Source organism: Notamacropus eugenii, chromosome 2 (assembly GCF_028372415.1).
Source record: "Notamacropus eugenii isolate mMacEug1 chromosome 2, mMacEug1.pri_v2, whole genome shotgun sequence".
Lineage (NCBI taxonomy): Eukaryota > Metazoa > Chordata > Mammalia > Diprotodontia > Macropodidae > Notamacropus > Notamacropus eugenii.
The window spans coordinates 184,015,954-184,029,179 of NC_092873.1; the positions used below are offsets into that span (position 1 = coordinate 184,015,954).

Genomic DNA, 13,226 nt, shown 5'->3' on the forward strand with positions numbered 1-13,226 from the left:
TAAATCATTGAAAGAAATGTTAAATTTCAGTTAGAAGTTAGTGAAAATAAAGATGGACCTTTTTTCCAAGTTTCTAAGTTCCCCAAAACAAATCATTCCATTTACTCCTTAGGGGTCCATGGACCCCAGGGTAAGAACACCTGTTCTATAAGCTTCATAAATGCTTAGAAATACACAGCTGGTTCAAAATATTCCCAAGTGTCCTAGTAGAAATAGCATTAGTTCATCCCATTTTTTCTGTCCAGTGAGTTCTATTAGGAAAGGTACAATTTTTAAATCCTAGTTGGGAAAAAGAAGAAAATAAGTAATGAGTATCAAGATACCTGATGTGCATGATTTATACATACAAATAATAATAAATCAAAAGCATATTTAAGACAAAGGGCCCCAGAAATGTTGTCCCTGAATTATATGGGTATGCACCCCATCTTCAGGCATTAACCAAGGGATCTTACTGTGGCCTTGATGTGCCATTTTTATAAGCATTTTTTGTGAGGAGCTTTTGCTTGCTTTGCTATTAAATCAAAGAATTGCTGAGATGACAACCCATCATTTTCTGATCGATAACCCTCATGTTTTCTTGTTATTTTCTTGAAATTGAAAATGTCTGTCAAATGTCCTTTCCATGGGCTTGCCTGCTCTGCTTCCTGGAAACAATTAGGGTTAAAAAGTAAGCATTCACTCCTCAAATTTTCATTTCCATCTTTTTCAATTTAAAGATCAGCATATGTTATTCTTTGTCTAACTAATTCTTCCCCCCTCCCTCTGCTCACCCACACATGCATTTTCTCAAGTGGTTTCTCTGTACTCTGGGGAACTAAATGCAAGGCTTTCAAGAATGTACATCCTATGGGCCTCTTAGCACTCACTCTTACCACTCAGAAATGTCTTGCTCCTCAGGCTCAGTCTTCCACCATGGAAACAGCACTTATATGTGTGTTTATTTCTAAAGTGACCCGAAATTCTTGAAAATATGTGTGTGTGTGTGTGTGCGTGTGTGTGCATGTTTCATGCTTTCTGAAGATCAAAGGTCTCAAATTTTCTTTGGCTTGGGAACTGCCCAGTAGCTGTACTCTAACATAAATGCTCCTAGGCTCTCTCACTGGCTCAGACCTGCTGTCTTAGGTATCTTTTCCCATGGAAGTGCTGGCTCAGTCTCTAGTATGAAAGCCATCAAAGGTCTGATCTCATGGCTGGTACACCAGGGCTTATTTGGGACTACTGGGAACTCTGCTAGGGACGAGTTAAAAGTTTTAGGGAAACTCTAGTTGACGTTTCAACTGTTGTTGTTCAGTTGTTTCAATCATGTCCAACTCTTTGTGACCCCATTTGGGGTTTTTTTGGCAAAGATATCAGAATGATTTGTCATTTCTTTCTCCAGCTTATTTTACAGATGAAGAAACTGAGGCAAACAGGGGTAAGTGACTTGCCCAGGGTCACACAGCTAGTAAGGGTCTGACGACACATTTGAACTCAAGTCTTTCTTATGCCAGGCCTGGCACTCTTTCTATCCACTGCACCACCTAGCTGCAAACATTTCAATCACTGTACATCAAAACTTTTTTTTTTTTTTTACATTTGACAGTACCCTTTAATCTTTTCTTTACTGCTTTTCTAAACATAATGGCACCAGAAGCAATGTAGAAGGTGGGTTCTCCCCCATTATTGCTAGAGTCTCAAAAAACTATTCATCATATTTCTCATTTCCTCTCTTTTCAAGGAAATTTGGATTGAATAATAGGATCATAGATTTACAGCCATCAAAGGCCATCTCTCATTTTATAGATGAGGAACATGAAACCCAAGAACATTAAATGACTTGCCCAAGGTCATATGACAGCTAGCAGCAGAGAGAATGTGAACACCAGCTCACCCTAAAGAGACAATTCTCTTTCCACTGAGATGGTCGCAGAAATGGAGATTTGTATTGGTTTTGCAAACCCTCTCTCTTTCTTTCATGAAATTCATTGTGGACAATTGTTTTTCTTTGTTTATTCTGAATCTCTTCTTATTTCGCTCTTATGAATGCTGCTTATCATCAGTCTCCCGATGTGACCCACCTCTAAATACCTATGCTTTTTTCACCTGTCCTTCTAACATTATCCAGACATACTCTGTACTACTTCCTCTATTTCCTTCTTTATCAAGGATTCATACAAGAGCAGGGCTGCACTACAGAAGAAAAAAATCTATAAATGACTGAGGATAACAAGCATGACAAGAAAAGCTATTGGAGTAGCTTGAAAGTACCGATGGAATCAATATTGGAGTTCAGTTTGTGCAGGCCACAGGAGAGGTGTTTCACCCATGAGCCCACAATGGCTATAATTCCCCCCATCCGAGGACCAGGGAAACAGAAAGGCAGCTGCAAGAATTCCCCAACTGTACAACATCACTATATTTCACTGTCTTCTAGCTGTTGGACCCTGCAGGGATTCAAAGACCTTTTGGACACTTTTCTTTCCTTCCCAGAAGCTTGTCACTTGCAATCCAAGGAGCAGTTAAGAGAATTAGTAAAAGCCTACAGCTAGGGATCATCTTTGAATTTCCATTTCTCCTGAGCCTTCCCTGAAGGATTTTTCCCAATTCAGCTTCTAATAATGATGTGTCTGCTTTCTAAAATAGCCGACTATAATAGTCTGGAAGGTCAGAGTAAGAATACATGGGATACATTCCCAAAGGGGAATATTCCCAACTTGGGAAGTCATGAAGCATAGTATAGGAAAGAGGATGTCTGTTTTCCCTGTTACACTGAAGATCTGATTATGACTTACCACGAATGAGAAGATGGAGATAAACCCAGAAGATCAGATTTTCCTCAACAACTGTAGGATATATGGATTAATTCTGGATCTATTACTTGTGCAAATGATGAAACAACTAGGTCTATTTCCAGAATAACCATTATGGGTATTCAGAGATTCAGAATAAGAATACAGTGGTTATGTAGGTCTTGGACTGTAAAAGAAAATTCGTCTAACTAGTTGTGCTTACTTCTATATCCAAGATGGGATACTTAATTTACTTCTATCCAAGTCTAGCCAGTCACTTGAGTTTTTCTATGAAACAGACAACAGGTACATACATTCATTAAAAAACATGACTCTAACATGCCTACTTCATACAAGGCATGGTGTGAGAGTCCCCGAAGGGGCTTCTGATGTAGTAAGTAAAAAAGGATGAAGCCTATTTCATTTCTATTCTTTAACTCTTACAGGATCAGAGATTTAGAAATGGAAGAGACCTTAGAGATTATCTAACCCAATCTTCCCATTTTACAGATGAGGAAAAGTTGATAATGGACCTAAAGCACAAATAAGTCAGACTATATCATTCCCCTGCTCAGTAAAATCCAGTGGTTGACTATTTTATCTAGGATCAAGTGCAAAATGCTGGCCTTTAAAAGCCCTTCATGATCTAGCTCCAACTTACCTTTCCATTCTTATGGTCCAGCAAAACTGGTCTTCTTGCTGCGTTTCACCTACGCCGTTCCATGTCCTGACTCTCTCTTTTTGCACAAGCTGTCCCCCATGCCTGAATGCATTCCTCTCAATCTCTTAGAATCCCCTAATTATCTTCAAATCTCAGCTCAAGTGCTGCCTTCTAAATAAAAATATTTCCTAATTCCATCAGCATATTTTAGTTTTGTATGTATTTCATATATGATTGAGAAAGAAACAGAGACAGAGAAAGATGTGCACACACACACACACACACACACACACACACACACACACACATCTTGTCTCTCCTGATAGAATATAAGCTCCTTGAGAAAAGGGGCTGTGTTATTTTCTTGTATCCTTAGCATCTAGCTTGGCTCCAAAATAGGTTTTAAATAAATGTGTATTTATTGATTAGTGGCCATGGCACAAATAAGTAGTAAGTGGCAGTGTACAGCTTCTTTTATTTAGAGAAGCAGTGAAAAGCCGTGGAAGGACTCACGTGATAACGTGATCCCAGTTACTTTTTAGTCTGCTATCGTTCTCCTGACATGTAGGTCATATTTAGAAAAGAAAATTTTTTCTTAGGATAAAGTAATCAGAAAGAACTTTGGGACATCACAGTACCATAGATAAGAGTCTAAACTTTTTAAAAAAACTACCAGAAAAGGAAATTCCACCAGCTCTTGTAGGAACTAATCAAAGCCTAACAATTTCACCAACAGTCCTCAGGAAACCAAGGTCCATGTTGGGCTAGTGACATCATTCCATTTACAAGCACAAGGCTGAAAGTCTAAATTGGTCCTTTTGAGTCTACCACACTGCCTCCCCAAACACACACACAGTGGTTTCTTAATATGACACAACTCCATCTAGAACTTTTTCCACTGCTAAGAAACAGCGATATGAGTAAACGATAAGACACTGCCTAGACTATTTCATATGTGCCGTGACCTAAATAATATAACCCACTTGTTGTATGACATGTATCTCAGCCCATTGCCACACTGTCATTCTATACCGTGGTCTTTTAGAAGTGTAAAAATATGGCTTGTGGTGAGGATAAAGTTAAAACTGTTTATGAAAACGTGGGTGGACTGTCATTATGGTGGTCTCATGATTAGAGGCCAGGTGCAACTCAGTTTAATGGCAACAGATTGCCACGAGAGGGTGCTCTTGTCTTGCTTGCTTGTACCCAGGTTTGCATCTTCTCTTATCATAGAATTTATTATTGACAGAATTACCTAGGGAACCCCATGACCACATGTACACATATATTTATATAAATATATAATTATATGATTTCATATACTTATTTTTGTGCAAATGGCTGCTTCAGAGACAATTTGGCCCATCTGGAGCTAATGTGGCACCCTTCTAAAGTCCAAGGAACGGTAAAGTGGAACTCACCTAACCTAGCCAGTGGTTCCCACTACCATGTGCTCTACTGGAAGAAATTCAGAGTTTTGTGTGCCAAAAAGCTTCAGTACTTTGAATGGACAGAATCTTAGCTTATTAGGATTTTCAACCTTTCAGTTTCCATCTGCTTTCAAGAAACATAAAATACAGTGATCCCAAAACTAAGCTCTTGGTTGGATTTTACAGTTTCTTATAGCTTCTGCTGCTTTCTTTCCCATGCAGACACAGAATTATCACAAGAATTGGGGTACCCAGCAAAAATTCATTTGGGAAAAGAAAACTCAGGGATAGACCTTGGGACTTTGCATACTAGACTTCATAGGGAGAGACCTCATGAAACTACCACTGGGTGGGTGGGACAGAAATACTAGTTCCCATGTGTTTAGATCACCTCCCTTGTTCCCTCCTCCGCTTCCCCCAATAGGGAGCCAAGTAGAGCACAGTCATGAATGGGCTCACCAGGAGTGTAGCAGGGAAAGGTAGGTGGGCTGTGGGACTAATTATTGTTGCTAACTAGGTACCTACTTCCAAGGAGCACAAGCGCCATTGGTCACCTGGGTCAAAGGGCCTTGATTTGAGGAAAAAGTTCCTGCTATCAAGAAACTTGCATTCTATTAAAATGACATTCTCACAGATAAATAAATAAAGATATCTACTTCTAATCCAGTGTCCCTCTGCCCAGTACATTCTGGGCTTCCATAGATTTGGGTTTATCCTGGGGTCATCAGCCCCAAAAGGGTGTCTGTCTCTGGCTCTGTCCCAAAACCTCCAGGGAAATCTCTGAAACAATCAATCTTCCCCAAAGCAGAGAGTTTCCTCTGAACAGAAATATTCAGTGTATAATATGGTACAGTGTATAATATGAATCACATTTTTCTTTCTTCCAATGTGGAACTGCAACAACAGACAAAGGACCCAGAGGTAAGTATTACCAAATGCAATGGAAAACACTCAAATAAGCCCATTATACTCATCGTGCCAAAGTGATTTTCCTAAAGTGAAAATGTGACCATGTCACCTCCTAACTCAATGAATTTCATTGGTTCTCTATTACCTCTAGGATCAAAACCAGATTTTTTTGTTTGGCATTTAAAGCACTTCATGAAATGTCTTCCTTCCTCTCTTTCCAGTCTTCTTATACTTTGCTTTATACTTTCCTCTCATACTTTACTATATGCCATCCTTGCTGGCCTACTTGCAGTTCCTTGTTCATGACATACAATCACCTCTCTCCAGGTTTTTGAACTGACTGTCCCACATTCCTAGAATGCTCTATTAGAATCCCTGGCTTTTATTAGGATTCATCTCCAACACCGTCTTCTTCAGGAGGTGCCTCCTGGCATCCTTCTGAATACCCCCTCCCTCAAGATGATAGAGCCTTCCCCTCCAAGATTACTTTCCATCTACTCTGTATCATGATGAGCCTAATTATTTACATGTCTCTGCCATTAGAATATAAGCTTATTGAAGGCAGGACCTATTTTTTTTTTTTTGCATCCCAAGCACAGTGTCTGGCTTATAATAAGTGGTTAATAAATGCTTGTTGATTGATTGGTTCTCCCCCTCCCTTAAAGTAAAGATCCTTTGTGAGTTGCTTAAACAGATATTTCACATTCACTTCAAATATGTACCATCCCAGAAAATCACAGCAATTATCATGGAAGTTTGACAAGGTTCAAAGTGGGACTTTTAAATATGGTTTTAGTCCTTTTGCAGGATGATCCTGTTGGCTCCTTTCTCCAAGAAGCATACTGTTTAGACAGTCTCCCTCTAGAAAGCAACCACCTCACTCAGGAACTTGGGAACATTCAAATTCAGTATTACCTGGGAGTTAATCAACAAGGCTAGGAACATCCATATCTCAACATCTCTACTCACTGACCTGTGCTCATTCAAGGAAAGAATAAAATAGAATAAGGTAGACAGGGTCTTCAGTCTCAAGCTTCCTTGGCCATGCACAAATCTTCCACTGCTGAGCATTTCTGCTCTAAGTCATCATTACTATTTGGGATAGAAATCCTCTTCTTCTACCCCTTATTGAAAGAATAAGGAAGGTAAAAGGTAAAAAAAACCAAACAAACAAGAAAGGTTCAACACACCAAAAGAGGGCAAAATAGATAGAACCATATTAATTTGCTTTTCAGGGAGAGTTACTCTAACAAGAATCCATCTTCCTGGAACTCAAGAGGGAAGCCCCAGTCACAGGCGAACAATCAGGAATTGCCTCTGGCCTTTCAACAGAGGTGAAAGGAAGCATGTTGAGTTCCATGAGAAACAAATTTAACACTCACCAATCAACAAAGTCCTCCATTAAAGTCCTTTCCTATAAAAGTATATGGATCGGACTAAATAACCTCTAAGGTCATTTCCTCCATTAATATCCTCCGCATAAAAGTATGTGAGTTGGACTAAATAATCTCTAAATTCATTCCCTCCATTAGCATTCTATGGTTCTATTTTGGAAAATATGAATAGCAATGCAGATCTTGATATGGATACATTTTAAAATATACTTTAATTGTCATCTTTTGCCACTTCGAATTTAGGGTCATAGGTAAAGATCATCTAGTTCAAGGGTGGGGAACCTGCCTCTTTGAAGCCATAGTGTGGCCCTTTGACTGAATTCAAATTTCACAGAATAAATCCTCTTAATAAAAGAATTTGTTTTATAAAACTTGAATTCAATCAAAGGCCAAACCAAAGGACCTACAAGGCTACATGTGGCCTCGAGGGTGCAGATTCCTTTTCCCTGATCTAGTTCAATTTTGTCATTCTGAGGTAAGGAAATTTGACAAGGAAAGATGAAGATGTTAGGACTTAAGCCACTTAGGATCCCATGACAGTTTCTGTAAATGGAATCAATCTCTAGCTCTTGTCAAGGCTTAGCTTATGTGCCAACTCCTAGACCAGCCCTTTCTGGTTCTTAGTACTCTCTATTCTCACCCCACCCTTACCTACCATCACCAAATTGCTTCTATATTTTGTTGTTATTCAGTCATTTCTGTTGTGTGACTCTTTGTGAGCCCATTCTCCTGTTCATTTTACAGATGAGGAAACTGAGGCAATAGGGTTAAAGTGATTTGCCCTGGGTCACACAGCTAGTAAGTGTCTGAGGCTGAATTTGAACTCAGGAAGATGAGCCTTTCTGACTCCAAGCCCAGCACTCTATACACTGTGGCACCTAGCTGCCCACTTCCATATTGAATATATTTTGTATTTGAAAGGCAGTGACAAGAAGACTAGCCCAGGATGACCTGGGATCAAGGTCTGACTTTAACATAAATCTGCCATCTGATCTGACCCCTCAGCAAGGTATTTAACTTCTCAGTATTTTAGCCAACTCTTGAACACTGTAAGTTTGGGGCAATTCTCTAAGACTAATTTTCTGAGGAGTCTGCACTGGTGGAGAACATTTCTGCACCGTGAATTAGCTATACCAGTGAAGCCACACATCTGGCTAATTGAATCAGTCAATAAAAATAGAATTCACTCATATATACATTTATTTTTTTCCCACCCTGAGAAGGTAAGTGAATTTAGCGCATTACTCACTTTGTTTTTATCTTTGTAGTGTAAGATCCTAGGACCATGTTTGGTACAGGGGAAGTGCTTAATAAGTGCTGATTCAATTGGAATGAAGGTAGGTGGTGGGATTCCAGTTCCTTGGAGATTTGCAAGCAAAAATTTGCTTTCCGGACAACTTGTTCAGTTGTAGTCAGGCAGTTAACAAGTATTAATTAAGAGCCTGATATGTGTCAGACACTGTGATGAACACTGTGATGCAAAGGATCTCTCAATGAGCTCATAGTCTGAAGGGGGAGACAACATGCAAACAGTGGTGTACAAATATACAGGATAAAATAGGCATAATCAACAAAAAGCAGGTACTAGTTTTAAGAGGGTTCAGGAGAGGCTTCTTATAGAAAAAGAAATTTTAGCTGGGACTTGAATGAAGACAGGGGATAATGGAAGAACTCCACGCATAAAAGAAACAGCAGACATTCGAAGAGTCAGGAAATGGATTGTTTTATATGAACAGCAAGAACTGTGTCACTAGATTGTAGTGAGTGCAGCCTGGAGGCACACAAAAGGGCCACACTTGAGGACCTTGAGGGCTACATGTGGCCTCAAGGCCATAGATTCCCCAGTCCTGGTTAAGTCTCTCATTTTCCTCATCTCAAAAATGGGAATAATGAGACCTCCAGTACCTGCCTCATGGGTTTATTGTGAGACTCAAATGAGATCATGTATGCAAAGTACTTTGTACACTTTAAGGTGACATATAAATGTCAGTTACTGTTGTGCTCTTGCTGAACTCAGTTCAAACTGATTAGTATAGTGAGTCCTCAGTTTTAAATTTTGAATTTTGAAGAGCAGATGGCATTACCAGGTACTTTTAAATCTTGTGCATGGCTGTCACCACGGAAAGGTTAAGCTAACTTCCCATCATTTTTCTACCATCGAAACTCTAAGAAGCATCATGAGCAAGATAAAAACTAGAGTGAAGCTGGAGTCAAAGATGTGGGGCCAAACCCACCTCTAACAACTTTCTGTCTGTGTGACCTTGGCCAAGTCATTTTTATGCCCTTGGGCTTTAGTTTCTGCATCCATAAAATAAAGCAACTGATATAGATGACCTCTGAGGTTTTCTCTAGCTTGTAGATCTATGATTTTAAGGAGAGGGAAATTAGAAACAACCTCAAATGCTCTCTATTCAATTGTTTTTGAGCAAAGAAAAATCTTCTTTTGTTCAACATTGCCATCTGAACACTGAACTCCAGTTTTCCTAAGTCAAGAAGCACCCTGGCATTGATTTGAGTTCTGAAGTCTTTAAGGGTGATTTTCCTTTATCTCTTGTGAAACTTAGCAATTCATGGGTAAGGTTGGAGCTAGAAAATGATCTTTGGCAAGATCCTAGGACTTCTGGGTCTTTGGTTCTATGAAGAAGAGCCAAGGATACATTTCCTAAAGTTAAAAATAAGACTTTTGGCTTCTTAAACAACTTTACTGTAAGGACAAGGCACTAATAGAAAGAGTACAAGGTTAGAGTTCTAATCTAGGGCAGAATAACAGAGATTCCCCTGTTTTAGATTCCAATACATAATTTTAAATGTCACTGCCCCTTTGCTTTTCAAAAGTATCTAGGCGAATTTTTAGGACATTTCCAGAAGACGGTGAATTTTAAAGCTCTCATAGCTTAAAATCAGAAGAGCTTTAATAGCTTAAAACCATACTAAGATTTCTGGAACACCCTGTGTAGGCATACATATATATACACATGTATATAATATAAATCAAGTTCTTTTCTGTTTCAAGATGGAAGTTCCTTAAATAATCCAAGGAAAACAGCTACGACCAATCAAGATGGCAGTAATTATACACACAAAATCACAAGGATTAGAGCAGAAAGGGAAAAGAAGCCTAGGAGAAATTTGATTGGAGTAATTAAAAAAAGTGAATGACAGGCCCTCAGGTTGCGAACAAGTGCCAATTTGAGAAAAATAAATTTAGAGAGGATGAAATGAACAGTAATCTTGCTTTATGTACTACATAGCCCACGCGTAGAAATCAAGAGCAGAGCATCTAGAAAGGTAATAATAGCTAATATCTATAAAAGGATTATACAGTTCACTGTAGCATTTCTTGAGATCCATATAGATGTTTTGTACTATTATATTCACTCAGACATAAATGTATATTTATTGATTATCAATTTTTAAAAATGTTAATGCATTTTATATATTTCACTTGTTTCTATCTTCATATTTCATATTTTTGTTATAAAATTTTACTACAACAGCTCAATACATTCTATAATCAATCAGCAGGGCAAATTCTCACAGCTGCCCTTTGAAGTCCATGTGGATGGTGAAGTCAGGATTTTGATGTTCTTGGTGTTAGGCCACACATCAAATGGTGCCAAAGATCTCCTCTCCTATATTCAATTGAGGTAATCTTCCATGAAGAAGATGGTCTGCTATCAGTGTGTGAGCTCATTATTGAAGTTGGTGATCAGATGTGGTTGTAGTCATTCCTCTTCACTTGTAGGAAGAAGGAGGAGGTGAAGGTCATGTTGTCCACATTCATTGTGTAGAAATCTGGCTCTTTGATGAGGCAGGCATTGGTCCCCAGCCACTTGGAGTCAATCACATTAATGAGAGGCTCTTAGATGGCCATGTCTTCAATACAGAATGTGTCAAAGCCATAGATGTCCTCCCCTCATTGGATCTTGTAATTGTTGCACTGCTGGTCCTAAATGGTGGTAACACATAGTGTTGCCTAATGAGGAAAGATGAGCATATCAGGGCCCAGCCACTTGTGTTGGATGTATAGAATAAAGTTGAGCATGGACTCATTGAATAAGCAATACTCTATCCACTCACTACTGATCACATCCACCTTGTCCATGGATATTTCCATCTCCTTCATACTTCTCTTGATGATGGTCAACACACAGTCTAGCTTTTTGGCTTTGACAATCCTCATAGAGTAGTCTGAGGTAACAGAGCACTCAGTCCCAGTGACCTTGTGGGCCCCAGTTTTGGTTGCAAACATGAAATAGATGTCAATACCTGGGCCTATGTTGATGGATTTTGTCCTTAAGCATATGCCAGTTATGGAACATGAAGGTATGGTAGGTAAGCATCCATAGCTCATCCTTGAGCATCTCCTTGTACATCCCAAAGTGGCCAAAAAAGTCTAAGAAATAATCCTTGGATGTCAGGTCCTCAAGCATTGGGATTCTTACTGTCCCTTGGATTATAGGCAGGGTACCTCCATGATGTATTCAGGTCTTGACTGCTACCACCACTCTCTCCCCTATCATACACACCTACTTCTGTAAGAATCTTCCCCTCAAAGAAATCTGTTTTATGTTTCTGTTAACTTACTCGTTGTGGTAGATGATGACTTAATTTTGTTTATTTGATTTGATTTTGTTGCAAGCCAATTCAGGCTCCTTTAAGAAGTTAATTTGAAAAATACTGAGTCATGTTGTGCCATTCAGTGTAGGAGAAAAATGAGAAATAGTAGACAAAAATGAGAAAATAAATACCTCCAACATAAAAGACAGTTTGGAGTAACCTTTTGAAAAATGCAGAATGAAGAATAAGAGAAAATGGCATCACCACTGAGAGTTGGGCAGAGGTTTGGAGATCTGTAAAATGTAGCAAATTAGTTTAGGGGAACTTGAGGTATTTTTGCTCCTAGTAATAGCAAGGAGATAGTAATTTGTTATTTCACCCTTGGAATCTAATTTTTTTATTATTAATTAATTTTTAGTTTTCAACATTCATATCAGATTTTTGAGTTCTAAATTGTAATCTAATTTCTTAGTAGCTGAAAAAAGATGGGAATATAAAAGTGGCTAAGGGGCAACCTATGCTAAGAAGTAGCACAGATGAAAGAAAAGATTCAAAACTGAGCTTTATATCAATTTAAGGAAAATTGCACAACTTTTTTGCTTACTTTTTCTTTAAATCCCTTTTTCTTTCCACTTGCTATATGGTATTTCAGAGTTTATATTTAGAAAGTGAATTTAATTTAAGTAAAACCTAGTGATATGAAACTGTAATAACCAAAAACAAGAGGCCTTACCCGACTTCTTTGCAGAGGAGGGTTTTGGCGGGTGAAATATTGCATATAATATCAGATTTTTTCAATACATTGGTTAATTTTGCTGAACTTTTTCACCACATACACACACACACACAAACATCTTTTAAAAAATTGTCATAAAGATTGTTTTCTTGGGCTAGAGAGAGGAATACATTAAGAAAAAGTGTTGTAAAGAATTTTACTTTTTTTAAAAAGTGAATTTAAATAATTTCTGTTCTGGCCTCTTCATAAGAAGTGTGTGTGTGTGTGTGTGTGTGTGTGTGTGTATGTGTGTGTGTGTATGTGTGTGTAGTGGTATATCTTTGCTGAATTTAGTTTGTTGATACTTGAAATCAGCTGGGGCACAGTTAATTACATGGCAGCAACTACCAGGTAAGGACAAGAGTCCAAAAAAATAACTCTGGAGTGCGTAGGGTTAGGCTCTTCTTGCTGTCTTGGTTTTCCTACAGATCTCTTGCAGAGTTTGTCCTAGAGTCTTTGCATCCTAACTCTCCTCACACCCACCAAAATTCCTGGAATACATAGATGACTTCTAATGCCATGCCTTGCACAGTCTTGTACTTGTAGGGACTGTATAACTCTTTGAAGATTTAAAGGGAATTAAATTATTTACCTCATTCAAAATGGCTTAGGTACCCTAATCTGTTGATAGACAAAAGCTGTACCTACCCTAGGGATGGTTCTCTTTGGCTCTTAGAGGGCTGACTACCTCTCTCCTCTAGCCCAGACCCTTTTGTAGGTCACAGA

The 13,226-nt window shown here is 38.7% G+C and overlaps 1 pseudogene; it reads right to left on the reverse strand.

The window, feature by feature from the left end:
* Positions 1 to 10,699: 10,699 nt before the first annotated feature.
* LOC140522894 (protein arginine N-methyltransferase 1 pseudogene) lies at positions 10,700 to 11,598 on the reverse strand (annotated as a pseudogene).
* Between the last annotated feature and the right edge of the window lie 1,628 nt (positions 11,599 to 13,226).